The sequence below is a fragment of the Solanum stenotomum genome, chromosome 1 (genome assembly GCF_019186545.1).
Source record: "Solanum stenotomum isolate F172 chromosome 1, ASM1918654v1, whole genome shotgun sequence".
In the NCBI taxonomy this organism is placed as follows: domain Eukaryota; kingdom Viridiplantae; phylum Streptophyta; class Magnoliopsida; order Solanales; family Solanaceae; genus Solanum; species Solanum stenotomum.
The window spans coordinates 24,439,501-24,458,457 of record NC_064282.1 but is presented as its reverse complement, the minus strand read 5'-3'; the positions used below and the strand labels follow the sequence as shown (position 1 = coordinate 24,458,457).

Here is an 18,957-nt window from a genome sequence, read left to right as displayed (position 1 = left end):
CCCTCTTCCCCCCTCCCCCACTCGGACCTCTGTAACCCGAGGCCCCCTGCCCCAATGACGTTAAGGATCCTTCATAATAGAGCAATGGTAAGGTAACACAACTTTTAGAAATTATTTCATACTTTACAATTCTACCAAGTAAAAGAAACACAAAAATTAACAAAAAATTGTCATGTGGTGTTGGACCATCTTTTTGCTATAAGGAACCTAACTGAGTTATTTTTATTTTATTTATTTGAAAGAGATAAAAGTAACACGGGAATAAGTAATTTGTCCTACAATTCTTACTTATCCTTTTAATGAAAGCTGAAATTCTGACTGCTTTTTCTTTAACTTGTTTCATTTTGAAAGCTAAAGTTCCCTTCAAGGTAAGAAATCGACATGAATAATCTTCTGTGCCTCAATCACAAATTAGTTAAGGTCGGCTACATGAAGCCTTTGAGTACATTGTGCCTATTCAGTTGAAATGATTCATCAAAACTTAGACTATGTCACACTAGCCATTAACCTACTGCAGCCTTCTACTTGATTTGAATTTGATATCGTTCTGCTTTGTGAAGCTACCACATGCAGAGTCTTCCACCAACATGAAAACTTTTAAAAATTTGTGTGTTTGCTAGTACTTTAGAAATCTAAAAGGACTATAGTTGTGACTCATCTTCTTAGGAAAGGTGAAAGACCACTTTTTGTGTTCCACTTCTATTACTGATAGCACTGTTATGGTGCTACTTTTTAATATATATATATATTAAAAAAAAAGACTCAGTGTAATTAACATCTATAAAAGGGAATTTAATCGAACATTGAATTCACAAACACACATGTTACCAGCCTAAAAAAAAAAAGCTTCTGCATACAGCTTGTCGAGGAGGTTATTCGGCATATCAGGAAGGCATTTTTTATTCCTTCCATTGTAAACAGGCTACTTACAACCCAGCGATGGGGTTTCAGGAAGAGAAAGTAAGGAAAACTATTACAGCATGTTGCTTAGACATGGTTAGCAAGATATTCAACAACATTCAACGACTAAGTGTAATTAACATCTATAAAAGGGAATTTAATCGAACATTGAGAAAAACCAAGGTGTTTTTATACTTCAGTGGATTTATCAGAAAGGATACCAAGACTAAAGACAATGAACAACACTCAAATAAGAAAACACCAGAAATTTGGATAAGGCCAAAAAGAGAAAAATGCACAGTTTGTAACTTGTACGTACACGCACTACATAATTAAGGATTAAGCCAGACCAGACAGCACTACATGCATTTCTCTTTCCCTCTTTTGTTTTGTTGGAGTGAAGGAAGGTGTTGAGGATAAGTAACAGCGGAACATGTATCTACTTTGCAGATAATCAGAAAAAATTAAAGGAGAAGCCTATCAAACCTGCTTATAGCAAACATCAATTAGTTCCAGAGCCGGGGTCATTTCTACCATTCCAAGTTCCCCAATTGGAGACGGTGCATTTTTCCCACCTATAATTTTGGGAAAATGTACCTGCAAGTAAGGTTTGGCATATATAACTGCAATACAAAAACAAAAATTTCCCTCCATATGCAAACTATCAGAAATTTCATATAGTAGAGCAGACAAAAATTTGTTTAATTACTCAGCTTACTAGAAGAGCTGCCAACAAACAGGACTGCTGAATTGTCAATAAGATGAAGAAAACACCATAAAGAGTGATACTGTAAACAAAGGAAGGAAGAAACATGAACTCCTGCGTGTTTGATATACTATTCTCTGAGCATTGATGAAAATTTTGATAGTACCAGAAGTAATAGAGTGAATCAAAACGAGTATGTGCACTAGACAAGTCAGACTGATGCCCTTATTTAGTTTAAAAACAGAAGAATTAGACAGCTACTGTCATTCACTGGTGTAATTTGTAAAGAACAAAAACATCTTAATAGGTTTAAATAGAAAATCAAAGTTAGCCTTTCAGTTGTATACTTCCCATTTTAGAAATTTACGAGAATAAAACATATCTTCCTGACAAGTTAATAACAGCTCCGCAGGAGATTCAAAATAAATAGCAAGAAAATATAAAGAGAGAATATATATATTTGAATATTATAGTGGCTTTAATGACTATTTCATGTGCTGGATGTGTTAGTACGTATGTTAAAAATCATATGACTACTTTCTATCTAATTAGAGTAGGGGATATTAGTTGTTATGAGTATCATACTGAAAAACATATTGCTAGACTAGAGCCAGCATGCATGCTTGCTTTCACGATGATATCACTGAAGATAAAGATGCTTTTGTGTCCAAGGAAAGATGTGAGACTAGCACCGTTGCATAACAGTTCGACAATGAAATCCTGAACCATGTCCGCTAAACTTTGACTTTTTCCAAGTTTGTTTTAGTGGATTTTCTATTTACCAGGATGTGTAAAAAATAGTGATATGATAAGTAAATCGGAACATAGAGTGTAGAGTTAAGTATCATTGAAGAAATTAAAGTTCAGATTTCAAAAGATAAAAGTGTTACTTATCTAATACATATGACACACATTAAAATTTTGTGGACTCTACAAGATATGCTCAATTTGAATCGGGAGGCACCGTGCCTTGAGAACCCCCGCCCCAAGGGACCATGTCACGAAGCCCCCCGCCCCAAGGCACCGTGCCTCGAGGCCCCCCGCCCCCAAGCACCGTGCCTCGAGGCCCCACTCCCTGCCTCAAGACCCCCCTCCCTGCCCCGAGGAAACGTGCAAGGAGCCCCCCCCNCCCCCCTCCCCCGAAGAGGTTGACTCATAAAATTCATAATTGGGCCTCCGCGGGAGACCTTTTTCGAGATGCAAAGAGGGAGGGAGTCCACAAGGGACTCGATGCAGTTTACATGTATCAAAAATATCACAATTAGCTAAACAACAATGGGACAGAAATTAATACATTTTAAAAGTATGAACAACCGTTAAATCACTCAACACATTCAAGTTTGGTCGAACAGAAGACAAGACTTGATCGTTTTAAAGTATAGTCATTTAATGAGACAAACTGAATGTTCCAATCAACAACTATTTTTATTTTTTTTTAAGAATGAAAAAAAAAATGCTTATAACCAATCAACAACTATTTAGGATATCAAGATAAGACTTAAATCCATTTGGCAAGTAGGGACAATAAAATAAACATGCTTATAACCAAATTAATCATATAAGAAAATTTTACATTCTAAACAATAGCATTTAAACATGAAGGATTCAAATAAGGCCAAATCAGTTTGTCAAGAGTGAACCAACCATTTCGCCATAGAAATTACAGACTATTCAAATGTCATCCAATAAACTCTTTATAAGTTGAACACTATTGCAAATAAGAAATGATCTTGCACCAGGTGTGACTCATGAATCTATTGTGAAGATTTGCTAATCAATTAAACTAATGACTAATCAAGAAACCTACAACATAAGGATACATGATTGAGAACATCTAAGCAGCTAAGCCTAAAGATGCGTCAAGTACGAAGTTAAAGAGCTTAAGCAGGAACCAAAAAAAACATTATTCAAGTAAAAATATTAATGGAGGTATCTTAAAACCAGTTAAGAAAACAAGCTAGCCTCTAGATTGAAAATTAAGACAAAGACAATGTTCATTAAGGAAAAAATAATTATTTAATGATCCAACAAGAAAAACCCCAAAAAAGAAATCACAAAACCCACCTACATTTCCCTTGCATACACAAATTTATACAAGAAACCCCATACCCAACATACAAAAAAGTGAATCATCGAACAGTAATCAAAAAAAATACACAAAAAAAGAAGATAAAACCCAGCAATCCAATTATTTTCCTACAGTAATAAACAGAGACCAAAACAGAGAAACACTCACAAGTTTGGAGGAATGAGAAATCGCGTTACGAGCTGATACAGTTGTACGAATCCGAGATAGTATAAATTGCCGGTCGTTTCATGGTCGCTCCAGCATTCAATTTTCCGGCCTGATTATTCTCCAACCCCGATGAATTCGCCACCATTGCTTGTCTCTTCGCCACCGCACTCGAAACTGACGAACGCCTATTCTGGGTCGTCGTCATATCCTCCTTCTAATGCAAAAAATCGAAAAATTAAACCCTTATCAACAATTTTTCATCACCCTCTTCTCAAGAAAACAAGAAGAAGAAGAAGAAGAAAGCCGTTATTGTGAAAAATGTGAATGTGAATGTGAAGTAATATATACCCGATTGATTCAATTTAGAGAAGCGGTCAAGGTTGGGCCTGTTTGAATTGGACTTCAGAGGGCCAATCATATGAAGACACATAAGCTAATTTATTTTCTTGGACAGTTTATTTATTTATATTAATAGAAATGAATTTTGGTAATAAGGAATGAAATATGTGAGCTTATACTATTTTTAGTACATATGAATCGAGTTGAATTTGAAATCAATGTTTGAATTTAGAGTTAGATAGAGAATTTATTGAAGTTAAAAAAAAATGTATGCTAGTTTTTTGGACATGGAGTATTTGTAAAAGTCGAAAAATTATGAGTACGCATTGAAACAACAACACTAACAACATATTTGGTAAAAATCTCACGAGTTAGATTCAAAGAACATGATGTGTGGCCTGTGGCCGTTGTATAAAAAGTTTTTTAAAGTTTCGTGGAAAATTTGGTCATGTTTTATTGTGAAATTTTTAAGAAGATAGTTTTTGTTTTTAAATTGAAAACTTCTATTTGGCTATGAAAATTTTTTAATTTAACTTGAAGTTGTATTTCAAATTTGAAAATAGGTTATGACATGTTTTCCAACTCACATTTCAATGTTTGGATTGTATTTAAGTACATTCAATGAATATTATTCCAAACATTTTTTATAAAAAGTATAATCAAGTACAAGTATTTTTAACTCCTCCATAAATTCTAATTAAAATAAAAAAAAATATTTGAAATCTATAGTCATACGCCTACTAAGACTATTAATTTGAAATGAAGTTCGTTTTTTATCCATAGGGTTTGTTTCAAATTTTTGAAATTATATTTGGAAAATATTTTGAATTAATTTTTGTTTATTAAACTAGCAAGTTTGAAAAAAAAATCTTGTGCAATTCATTCACAAAAATTTGAACTGTATTTATGTTCAGTCAAATTACATAGATTATATAAATTGAAATATAAAAAAATCTTCTGCAATTCATTCACAAATTACTTTAATGTCATATTTTATACTAATTAAAAATAAGGTTAACCTCAATGAAATGATTCATAGTCTTTATCTTTGTCTTCCCATCCTACCGGGATCCTCCTCTTATTTCACATTTCTATACTAATCTAATTTGAATTAAGATTTCAAAATCTCTCAATATATCATGATTACCGTCTTTCGTCCAGTCCATGGCCCGGTCTTTATTTTGAAAAAGTCTTGGAAGAGACTTTTAAAAAATTATTTTCGATCTTTCAAAAAAATATCTAAGATTTGTTTTAGACCATAAATTTAAAAACTATTTTTAAAAAAAAAAAAACAAAATAGTTTTAAATTGATATTTCAAGGAATGGTCAGCAAAGTTTTGTCATTTTTGTTGGTCCTTGCTCTTTTGGTTGTCCAAAAGTAATAATTCAAATATTTATCCATTGTAAGATGCTAAAGAAGCTATGAACATTGTTTTGCCAATAAAAAAAATGAAAATCCGTAGATTCTCTCTACTTTGAAAAAGTAAAAATTCAAACAATGTTAATCCAATAGATTGCTAGTAGTAATTTGTTAAGTATAGTAGATATATGTTTCAACGAATAATAATTGTTTTGAAAAGTCATTCAACTTTGTTTTTTGTTCCACTAATTAAGAAAGTGTTTTCTTATAAAAGCTGTCACTCTACGAGCAGGGGCGGACCTAGGTGGACGGGAGGGGGTTCGGGGTTCGGGCGAACCCCCTTGATTAAAAAATTATATCGTATATACAAGGTTAAAATTATTATTTATGAGTATAAATATTAAAATGAACCACTCAATACAACTGTGACGCGTAGCCCACTAGTCAAGGGGGTTCAGAATGACTCCAAGGTTCCAAGTTTGATTCTTGCCAGTTGTGCTTATATTTAATTTTAGCTTAAATTTTGTCTTTCCCCACATCCCAAGCTTTTAGCTATAAGTTTTAGTTTTGTCTTGTCCCAAAGCCCAACCCACAAATTAACTTTCAGAAGGTTGTTTTGGACTTTACAAAGGTATCCATACTAAAATCACTAAAGCTTATACGAAATTGTGTTGAAGTTTGATGACATTTTTTGAATTTCAAGATTTAAACAAGTCTATTTTTTATCGTGAATTTTTCGTATATCTTTTAAATATTTTGATTTTTTAAATTGTTTTGACTTATAGTACTTTTTACATAGCTTATAAATAAATAAATTTCATTTTTAAAAATTTAAAAATTCTATGCGCAAATATTCGGTTAAACTTAAACTATTTGACTCTCAAAAAAATGAAAAGTGTTACATAAATTGGGACAGAGGGAATATTAATTAATATAACATTTGATTTTTTTCATAAATAATATTAATATAAATTTTGTAAAAAATTCTATATCATTTTATGAAGGATATAGAATAAGAATAGGCTCCTAGTAATAGCAGTAGATTTAGACTTTCAAGCTATAGCATTAAAAATTTCAGGTTATAACAAATTCACAAAAAAAAATGTTTTTATTAATTGGAAAAAACTTAAAAAATAAATAAAAAGATAAACGAAAATTTAAAAAAAAAACGGAATTAGAAATAATAAAGTAAAAAACTGAAATTGTGGCCTGTAATTTAATTTGAACTTATTGTAGTTAATTAATGATTAGCATGAAATAAGGAATCCAAACAAATTAACAATATTTTTTATCCTTAATTCACTCAAAATCAGTTAAAATAAAATAAAAAATCAAATCATATCCTTTTTTTCTTCAACGTTTCTCTTTCTTAATTCTTCAGCCTAAAAAACTAGCAGAATCGAGTAATTGAAGGTTTTTTTCATTGAAAAATATTGATTTTATTGAGATGGACAATTACGTTTCAATTCTAATTAAACATGGTGGAAGATGGGATCCTTCAGGTTAGTATTTATTATTGTTTAGTGTTTGTTTTTAAATTATATTGAAATGAAAAAAAAATTATTAAACTATAAATCGTCTCTATGTTTAAGATGATATCATTACTTGTTAACTGTTGTGAAATGTATAATATTAGTGATTTTATGTTTTTGTGATTGTTTTGTTTATTTTTTTTTCTTAAAGTATAAAGTAATTGTATATTTATGAATGAATTTAATAGAATTATTGGAAAGAAATTTGTAAGAAAATGTGTTTCGTAAGATGTAAAAAAAGTTATTTGAATTTTTGACGAATTGTATAACACGTGTTTTAAGTTGGTATTAAATTATAAATTTTAGTGTGTTATATTAGATGTTGTCATTTCTGAAGTAATTAGTGAGTTAGAAATGAATTATTTGGTACAATAAGATATAGATATTTGTAATGTATGATTATTTGTTGTATGAAATGTGTATTAAGTGAGTTTGAAAGCTGTTATGAAATAAGTTGTCTTAATGATATATGTATGAAAATGTATATTAAGAAAGTATGAAATTTGTATGAAAGTGTATCCAGTAATTTGGAAAAAAAAAAGTTATTTGAAATTTTGACGAATTGTATGATAAGTGTTTTAAGGTTGTATTAATTTTGAAATTTTATTGTTGACATTTTTGTATAAATTTGTGTGACTTTAATGAAGTATTTTCGTAAAAAAAATGTACATATTTGATGTATGAAAGTTATATTAAAATAGTATGAAAGTGTTTGGAATGTACTATTTGAATGATATTTGTATGAAATGTTTTCTGATTGAATATAAAAATTGTTTTGTAATGTTTTGGCTGTCTAAATGATATTTGTATTTCGAATTGTTTGTTTATAATGTGAGACTAATTTGTATTTTTTTTTTAATGAAACAGGAAATTATGCCGATTTTCAAATGGAGGGGGTTATATACGATTCTTCTAGTCTTTATCATTCAGTTATCATACAGAATGCATACTGTTATAAATTTAGTGCTTGGAACAATTTTTAGTAACAACTATATGAATTTTGTGTACTTAATGAATGAATCGTATATAAATTAAGATAAATGTGACACAGCTTGCATATCGTTAATGATAAAATTTGTTTCATATTAAAGATATTGTATATATTAGTGACTAATTTAAGTTATTGTCGGACATATACAAATCATATTTAATTCAAACGAAAATAGGACAAAATACAACTATAAAAATTATACCATGACTAAATACAAATATCCAACATTTAATATTGAAGCCATAGACATATGCATATAAAATATATTTCATACACATTTCATCCATTCGTTATACAAATTAAAATATAGTGCTACTTTAAAAAATAGTGCATCAGAATTGTATGAAGTCTGTATAATATTTTTGTCCTGAACTTATAATATCCAAACATTATAGGTTAGTGCATGTTAGTCACCATGAGTATAATTAAAAACACAGTATTACAATTTTTGGAACATTCAAAAGAGAATCAAAAGGTGCAATCAACTATTTTGATAACATATTGTAGTATATATCATCAAATACTTAAACAAAAAAGAATCATCCAAAAGTTAAACAGAAAAAAATTATCCAAAAGTTAAAAAAAATAATATGTAATTCTTAAAAAGTAGAAGGTGCAATCAACTATTTCAACTTTCTAGTCGGTGGTATTGGTGTAGGATAATTGGTGAAATCCGGAACATGTTCTTTTGATATCCGAGGTCCACCAAATTTGCTAGCAATCGTACCAGTAACTTCACTTTCGCTGATCGCACCATCTTTATTCTTTGTTTTTCCATAATGCCACTGGATTGTTGAAATCTCTCTTGCCCAAGAAAAGTCAAAAGATCAGCAAACACATTCATGTTGGTACATGAAGACCAGTGTGTGTCTCTTCCTTTCCTATAAAATAAAATTGTGTATACTACATTAAAAGATACTTCATACACATGTTATTCAGTTTCATACAGAAATATCATTTTTATACACATTATTCAGTTACAATACACAAATCATACATAACTTAATAGTTTCACATTTCGTAGACACTTCACACACATAGAATTCAATTTTCATTCCAGCAGTAACCATAGTTCACATTTCACACACACTTCATATACAATATATATAAAGAAATGACATAAATTATATTCACATTTCACACACACATTATACACATATTATTCACACACACTGTATACACAATTTTCTTTCCAGCAATAACCATAGTTCACATTTCATACACAATATTTTTTAAAAATATGACATACATTATATTCACATTTCACACACACTGCATACACATATTATTCACACACACTCCATACATATATTATTCACACACACTTCATACACTTATTATTCAAAAAATTCCAGGAGTACCTATACAATACAGAGTAGTTAAGTATGATCATAAAATTTGAAAACAAAATTAATAATTCATATGCATATCAATGTTGTATCATAATTCATAAAAAAATACATCACTTAAAATTTATAATCAAATGCATAAACATTTTATTCAGATTTGGAACAAATTTCAGAAAAACAAAAATTTGAAAACAACAATAATAATAATGTGATATAAAAAAATAACTATTTTGAGTAATGTGAAAAATAAATTAAATAAATTACTTACCTTAACCACTTTTTTGGACTTTTTGGATTTTGGTAATTCCGGTTCATCCTTTTTTGTTTTTCTTCTTATATAAGGTTTTGATGTTTCAGCGACTTCAACCTTTGTTGCTTCTTTTGTTTCACCAATAAAATTCGAATATTAGTCGGAATCAGACTCTGGAGGGGTTTCAACAAGTTTTTTCCCCTTCCTCTTCTTCCCCCTTTGATTTGCCGTAGTCACACTTTGGTTTGTTTCATTATTTTTATCTTTTTGATTCTTCGAACGAGATGGACCACCGATGGCCGGAATTTGAACAGTTTTAGACGGGATGTTTGAGATAATCTATTAAACAATGGAGCATGAGCATCATCAGTTGAAATTCCGTCAAATATGGGTCTCTTTCGTGGAGTTTCAATTTGTTTCTTAGACATGATGATGAATAATCGTGGATAAGATGGGTAATCGGTTTTGATGTTGGACTAGATGAGAAAGAATGGAGAAAGTTTGATAGTGGGTTGTGGGTTGAGTTGTGTGGGATGGTGGTGTGATCGATGATTGGGGATGGTAACGGTAAACAAGGAAAGGAAATCCTTAAAATTGGGTAACTGAAAATTTTAGTTTTTTAAAAAAGGAAGTAAAATCAAATTAATTATCTATTATTAATTAATAATAAAAAACTATAAATACATTAATAATTTATTAAATAAATATAATTTAAGTTTAAAATAAAATAAAATTTAATTGATATGTCATAACCTGTAAATAATCTGTTATAAGCAAGAAATTTTTAAAAGTAGGTTTAAAACCCGTAATATTTACTCTTAAATGTGTATATGGGGTGATTTTTCCCAAAATTAATAGGGGATTGGCCAAATTTATATAATTTGTTATTATGAGGAGTACCTTTTATTCAAAACAATTATTTTGTAGATTAACATTTCATGTTTAACTAATAAATTCAAATTTTTTTTCTCGTCAATATTAGAGATCAAATTTGTGCTTGGCCAAAATTTTCAAAAGTGCTTTTGGAGAAAGTTATGTTTTCAGCTTTTGAAAAAAAGTTTTGCCACAACTCAAAAATAACTACTGTATTTGTTTTCCTAAAAGCACAATAGATTTTAAAAAGGCTCGATGAAGCAGGACATAAGTAGGAAGAAATGTTAAATGAAACATGACCAAACGAGTTAAAATTTGGTGAGTTAAAATGATCTTGTCTTTCACCACTACGCTCCTTTTAATCAACCTTTTCGCAAATTTACTTCTTATATTCGAACCCCCTGAATGAAAATTCTGCGTCCACCACTGTCTACGAGGGAAGATGTAGATTAAAGGCCAATAGACTGGACGACATAAGCTTTAGATCTATCAACACGTACTCTTCGCACAACAAATCCAGTTTGAAGTTGACTTATTTGCTCGGCCAGTCGTCGAAATGTATATGAGATACCATAAGGGCCCAATATATCAATAGCATCTTTGTCTAAAGGTTCGAATGAGACTTCATATCCGAAACACATGAACGAACTTTTCAGAGTAAGCTCCTTGATGACAGTAAATTTGGCAGACCTTCATCTGCTACCTTAGCATTGATTTACTCCATTTAATTGTCTATGCATTGAACCGCTAAAATTTGTCCCTGTTTAATGCATTTACCCCGAGGAACCCTGGAATTTTTTAATGCATACAAGTATTTTTATTAGAATGTTGATTTACAACTAATGCAATGCTTAGAATATCTCCATTACATGCTAAACAAATCTTGTTAGTATTGGCATAAACGACCCCTCCCTAACGTTACTAGAAATTTGTTATGCAAGTTCCAAGTAGCACCTTTCATTTGTATGGAAAACTGTATCATATGGCGATGAAGATTCCAATATGGTCATGGTGGTTGAATTTTGCATCTTGAAAATTTGTTATGAGTAAGGATCCCACATTTCTCTGTGCAAACCTTGCCTAAAACCAAAGATCAGCTTATGCTATTTATTGAGAAATGATAGTGCAGTGAGCTAGAAGAGGTAGTTAAAGTTTGTTGTAACTGAATTCCGCTGTCACTAAGTTTGTTAGAAATAATTTTACTTGGAAGTCGTTATGGTAGTTTAACTAGAGTTGGGTGATTCAATCAACATTCATACGGCACCAGCAGTGGCGGAGTTAGGATTTTCAATAAGGGGGTCCAAAATCTGTAGAAATAGACACACGAAGTAGACGAAAGGGGTTCGACATCTACTATATATACATAAAAAAACATTTTAACCATGTATAATTAATATAATTTTCCGCCGAAGGGGGTTCGGATGAACCCCTTAGTATAAGGTGGCTCCGCCCCTGGGCACCAGTTGAAGTTGGGCAAAAATTTTCTATCCCAAAAACACAATGGCCTCAAGGCCCCCCTCCCCCGCCCCGCCCGAGGCACCATGCCTCGAGGACCCCCTCCCCGCCCCGCCCTGAGGCACCGTGCCTCTAGGGCCCCCTCCCCCGCTTCGCCCCGAGGCACCGTGCCTCAAGGTCCCTCTCCTTGACCCAAGGCACCATGCCTCGAGGCCCCCCGCCCCCGCCCTTCCACGAGGCATTATGCCTCGAGGCCCTCACCCCCCCCCCACCCTGCCCTGAGGCACCATGCCTCGAGGATCCCAACCCCTCCCTGAGGCACCGTGCCTCGAGTTCCCTCTCCCCGCCCGAGGCACCGTGCCTCAAGTCCCCCCACCCCGCCCTGAGGTACCGTGCCTCAAGGCCCCCACTTGCTCTGACCAAGACTCCACTTTTTGCTCCGTCCATGGAGCGTATGAACTTCCTGGAATGTAGGGAGGGTTGTTATGTAGGCGTACAACTCTTCCTAGGTTGTATTCAATCACGAATTATCAAAGAATTGGTTATTAGTAATATATATGCATGTGCCAGAAGACCTTCTCGCAGATGATTTCTAGTCAGGCCTCACAATAGCCAATCAGATCCTACTCTAATTATTAAAGGCTTCAAAATCTGATTATATATAATATATGTTATATAATTAACTTTTATAATTTTAAAATTTTTAAAGTATGGTAGAGGTCATATTGATTCTCTCTTTATGCCTTTTTTCATATTTTTGACTATATCACTTTCTAATTTAATTAAATTTATCTAAATTAGCTACTCATTTTATATAATTAATGCTTTGTTAAAAAAAGGAATCACAATTTAACCAAGATTTCCTAAAAAATATCATATTACAGTAGTCTACAGGTACTCATATCACAAAAACTGCTTTAACGATATAGCAATTTTTGGAGCTCTTTTGATCTTCCTCTCCTCCACCTCCTCCATTATTTGTTTTAATTATTATTATTATTTTAATTCAACATATATATTTTTTTTAATTTTAGATGCAAAAGTAGTCAAATCAAATGCAAATTTTTCCTCTAGGTAACCCTGTTCTCTATAAGCTAATTTAGGGTAAAGAATCCTATTGCAGGTCATAGTTCAGCTAGATAGAACCTGAAGAAGTACACTGACAAGCATCTCAATCTTACTTGATCACTCTATTTTTCGATTTTATTCATTGTCATTTGCTGCCAATGTGTTTCTTTATTACAATGATGTGTTCAACTTTAAGGAAAGAAACTCACTCAAACTGATTAGAAAATGAGAAAAATGGACTAGTAGAAGTGCCTCAAGAAAATTAGACGTAGAATGAATGCACAATAAATCTCAGTGTTTCCTAATATCCACAACAATTTGAAAACAGATTTAGAATTGAACATGTAATAACATCTCTTGCAAAATCTAATGCATCAATGACTAAAATTACACCTGAATCATATAAATATCATACCATTTTCCTATATATCTTATGCAATTAAACATTCAAAAGATTCACCTTTACTATTATAGACAATACGGTCTATAGCAGATCAAAACATAAAAACACCCACTATGTAGTTTGTTCTCATGATAATTTTGTTCTCCTTAATAGATTTTGCATCTCCTCTGTAGTTCAATTAATGATCAAATCTTGTTATTATGTTCTCTCTAATTTAGTGTCGTTCAAAGTTTGCTTTATTAACCTCTGTGTGATACTCTGTTATTTCGATCCTAATATAATGAACTCGGAATCTCAGGCATAAACAAGGTTGAGATATAAAGAGGTCTTGTAGACATAAAGACTTCTACAAATGTTATCGACAGTATCAAAGTACAGAGTAGAACTTAATAGACAATTTTTTCCTACAAGGAGGCCTGAATAGAGTTTGAAGGATAAATGATAAAATGTTATAATTATCATTTTCCTTTACATTATTAATGTAATCTCATATGTAAGATAATATGGTGTTTTAGTTTTAATGACTAATAGATTTTAAGTATTATTTTACAAATTCTGTGATATTAAATTCCCGCGTGAGGCGCAAATAATTTTACTAGTATGTAATATAAAACTCGATATACACGTATCGAGAGGCTTGGTTTATTGGTAGATTACAACATTAGCCTAACATTGTTAGGACATAAATGAGAAACATCACTACTAATTATTTTCTGATGTTTGAGGAAGCAAAGATTTTTGACTTGTTGAAGAGTCATCAAAGAGCTCAGACCTCCTCCCCAGAATAGATCATGTGGTGAACCCTCTCCACAAGAACAGATCCTGCCATTGAAAGCAACAAAGAGTTTAAATAGGGGTACGTCGTGAACTTGCATTTTAAGGCCTTGTACATGACGTCAATCTTGACAGATTCGCAGTCCGGTCTTAACTGGAAAACACAGAGGTAAGAGGGAAATGAACATAAGTTAGACGTTTATTGCATTATACATTATGGACCATTAATACAGGGATAAAAAGGTCGAATTACGAGCAGGCAAAAAGGAGTGTAGTGCAGAACCAATATAGGCTAAATTGTAAAGACCAAGTATTCTTGCTTGCATCAGAGGGTTAGATTAAGACGGATCATCCATGTCCCAATTTCGTAAAATTGCTGGAATTAACAATGGATTTAGAAACAGAACTCATTAAGAACTAACGAGTGTAGCATCCGAAGGTAGTGTTTGCTACTGAAACTACAACTCTTTGTTGCACACAGGCAATACTTCCAAAGTCTCCTCCGCTTAATACTGCTTCCAACATTTCAACTTAACTACTTCTTTGAAGCATACTTTTTGGAATCTAACTTGCCACGCCCTAAACCCTGGGATTGTGCATAGACTCTCAATTCTCTACAACGTCCAGACCATACAGTATTTTCAGGAACAAACAAATCAAAATACAAACTTCTGCCTGTATTTATTCTGAGTTTGAGGTTGCAAATTGAATTCATAAAAAAGAAAAACAATTTCTTTTTTTATAACTGTAGTGGCCATGTCTGCGAGCACCTTAACTAATTAATTACATGGTATACTTGTCACCTCCCACCAACAACAAGAATTAGGTAATTTTGTCCACTAAGGCTCATCAAATTCTTTTTATCAACATATATTTGTTCTCAATATCTTTGATTAGTTTAGTGTTCACTTTAATGAACCAATGAAATCCTAAAGTTTGTGATACATAATAAATTGTCAATTATTATTTAGAAAACCGAATATGTTCGGTAGTCAACACCCCTTCAGTATTACTGGGGATCTGCTGGCTACCAGCAATCATTTCAAAACTTCTTTTTCAATTTGTTAAAATTGTGTTGTTTAAATAAACTAGTTTACTTCATAATTACCAAAAAAATAAAAAAAAAAATTGCCTGTTGGGTTTTAATTTATTTATTTTGGCCAACTAAACCTACACGAGGCGGATCTAGACTGTCGAATACATGCTCACGTGAACCCATTAGCTTTTGTCCTGACCTTATATATGTATTAAGAAATCTACTGAAAATATCTATAACATTTGACTGCGAATCAGTTACTAGTCTACTGTATATTAATGTGACATTGTTATAAGGGACTTTGGAGATACCATTTAGTACCGAGTACATAGCTTCTGAATTCACCCATTTATGATCAAGCATTTACAATACAATTGATCATATTCTGCTATCTAGTTAAGTGGCACACTTATGCTTTCTGAAGACATGAATAAAGCAGCCTTGCAAAGAAGGAACCGCTTGAAAAATCATAGTACATGGAAAAGCAATGGGATAATGTTGTAAGAAGAATGTAAAGAACTACCAGATTAGGTTGCTGCCTCTGTATTCTCCTTCCAATCCGTGCTACTTCCTCGGGGCTCTTTGCACATTTTAATTCTTCAATACAACTTTTAGCTACAGGATCAGATTCCCCAACAAACTTTTGTGCCTTCAATCAAAGAATTATTTTGGTCAAATGTCTGAAAGATGCTGCAAATAATGAAGTTTTATATTTTTTAAGTTTTTCAAGGAAATAACCTGGTAATAATGCTCTGCACTGGACTAGGTGACAAGTTCTTCATTTGAATTGGATGAAGGGAAAAGTTTGAGAAGGTAAAAGAATATGATGCTTGATTCATAAGGAGAAATGGTAGGATCAATGGCTGAAGTTTCTTGTACTGATGGAATAGTAGGTGTGTCAGGTCAGGAACTGGTTGCAGAAACCCACTAACAAGCATGTCGGGTCCAATCTGCATATTCATACGACTTCTGAGTTTAAAAATTAAACTCACAGAAAAACTAGCCATGATTAAAAAAGGTAAGTCAGAAGAGGGGGAAACAGTCCATAGGGACAACAAGGTTTCAGTTTATCTTGTTTCATTTCTTGATGGTGGTTAGTAGTTAACCCCTACCTGCCGTTTCACCAAAGAAATGATATCAGAGAATGACGTTGACGAACCCTCGTCGCTTTTTTCTGCTTCTCGCTTCCCAAAATCTTCACACATGGAGTCCATATACTTGAAAATCACATATTTTATTGAGATAAAAGAAGAACAAGCTTCTTCTAAATGAAATGATGACTAGGACAAGTCAATAGACACAAAAGAGCAATTTGTAGGAGAAAAGATTAAACCAGTTAACTCATCATCTTGCAAGAACATATGTCGGCACAGTTGGGAGTAAATTATGGAAAGGCGGTCATTTAAGTAATGAAAGAAACAACGTGGCTTAGAACACATAATAACTCTTGGGAGAGAATTCCAAGAGTCGCTATAACATCCATTGGTCCTATGGCGTGCAATTATCATCTCGCTGCAATCTATGGCTAGTCAGCTAGGAGATAGCGGTTAAACTCACTTCACTAGCATCATAAATAAGGAGTAGACTTGTTGCAATCTAGTTGTTATATGGAGCAAAACTACAAGTGTTCATTATGTACAACTAATAGAACAAGTTACATAAACACGGCCATACGCTAACCGCCATAATAAACTAAAAGCCAGTGTAGCTCCCAACTCACCAACGAATGGTATGTACATACGGATACCCAAATACAAAAGAAAGAAAAAAAAAATTTACTACCAAAACTATAGCTGCTCTTCATTCTGCCCAAAGGAGGCAGCTGCAAACAGCTTGCACCGCCATCAATGGCTCCCTTTGTTGTCTAACCAGCTCTGCAAGCTATACAAGGCTGAGCAGAGAAGCTGCAGCTCCTTCCTTAATCTCCTTTGATGCATTGATGATAGCTCTTGATGATCAGGGGAAGTAAAGCATACAACAATTACTGTGAGATTGTCAAATGTATTGAGCCGCAAGGCCTCCATGACACTGCTTGTTGACTAGACAAGACATCCCAGAAGCAATAATAAGGAATTCATCATCCTCTGTCAGAATTATCATGTCGAAATTCTGGCTCTGCAATCAGAGGAGAGGCAGAGCCACGAGGCTTCATCAATAAATCCACCCAACTCTCCAACACGCCTCCTCTCTGATGGATAATTTAGTCTAGTCTTGAGACATGTCAATCAATTTGCCTCTCCGTTACGGCAAAGTACTGCTCGGCAGTCTCCTGCATTTGCCACCATTAATTGCCTACAACACAACAGAGTATCATTTAGATAACAAGAATACAAATATATATGCACAAAGCTAAGCAATTGTTCCATTGAACAACCAGGTCAACTCTAATGCTCACCCCCCTCGGCAACTTCGTTGTAAAATCAATATTTATGGTAAAGGCTTAAGTAACTTATGACATGTACTTGGGTAGCAGGACAATTCAATACAATTTAGGAGTGTACACACACCATAAAAAATTTTCTAAAGGACAGAGAAGTCGTCACTTGTTTATAGGTGCATCACAATGAATCACGATCTTACCTTCTCAACACGAGCAATCAGTACAGTGGTTCCGAAAGAACTGCTAACATTGCAGTCACCGTGCCCTGAGGCCCCCCGGACCTCAAGGCCCGTGGGGGGACCTCGAGGCGCCCTGACATGAGCCCCCACGGACCTCGAGACATCGTGCCTCGAGGCCCGTGGGCCGCAGAGCCAGAAATTCCATCAAGGTTGTTCAAGAATTTTTTTTTGGAAAAATGCACAAGTACCCCCAATCTATGCTCGAAATGACACACTTATACTACACTAAGGGCACTATCTTCTGAACCCAACGCGTGTTTGACAATTTTGTACTTATGCATTTTTCCTTTTTTTTTTAATAAGTGAGTTAAATGCTATTTGTTTAACCTAGGGATTCTACCATGAACAATCTCAACATTTGTCAATATCAAATATAAACAATCGAGTTTTTTTTTTCTTTTTGATGCATTTATTTATATGATAAAAATATATGATTATTATTTTTAAAGTGAAATATTGATAGAACAAATGCAGCTTTAGGAAACATAAACACCAGTATATGATAAAACACAATTTTTTGAAGTAAAAATATTGGCTTTTTTGTTTTCACCATTCAAAAGTGCTAATTATATCCTAGATAAAAGTTAGAAATACATGATATCTAAATATTCAAAATTAAAATAATGTGAATTATATGTTACTCCATATTAATAATATTGTAATATTAATAATTAAGAAACTAAGGAACATAATAATGGTGTGTGAGGTTGTGTTCTTCTCTCAAAATAAAACCAAAAATATTGTGCACTTTGTGGGATTCAAACTCGCACAACTGGGGTGGAATTAAACACGCTTAACCACTACACCACTGAAGAGTTTATGATGTAATTTCCGGCGAAAGGTGTTAAGCAAACCACCCTTGGATGGTTGTAACTCCGCCCCTCCCCGTAAGAGAGACCACGAGGCGCCGTGCCCCGAGGCCCACTCCACCTCACCCCCTGAACCTCGAGGCGCCGTGCCTCGAGGCCCACCCTCGGACCTCGAAGCGCCGTGCCTCGAGGCCCACCCCACCCCACCCTCGGACCTCGAGGCGCCGTGCCCCAAGGCCCACCCCACCCTCGAACCT

The 18,957-nt window shown here is 33.5% G+C and overlaps 1 long non-coding RNA gene across 1 annotated transcript in view; it reads right to left on the bottom strand.

Annotated features, from left to right (window-relative positions):
- The window catches only part of LOC125842732 (uncharacterized), a 6,463-nt gene extending 2,326 nt beyond the window's left edge, over positions 1–4,137 (bottom strand). Inside the window, exons 1-2 of the long non-coding RNA XR_007443943.1 lie at positions 3,843–4,137; positions 1,387–1,497 (exon numbers count right to left, since the gene is read on the bottom strand). This is a non-coding gene — a long non-coding RNA (uncharacterized LOC125842732). The remainder of the gene's footprint in view (positions 1–1,386; positions 1,498–3,842) is intronic.
- Positions 4,138–18,957: the final 14,820 nt, after the last annotated feature.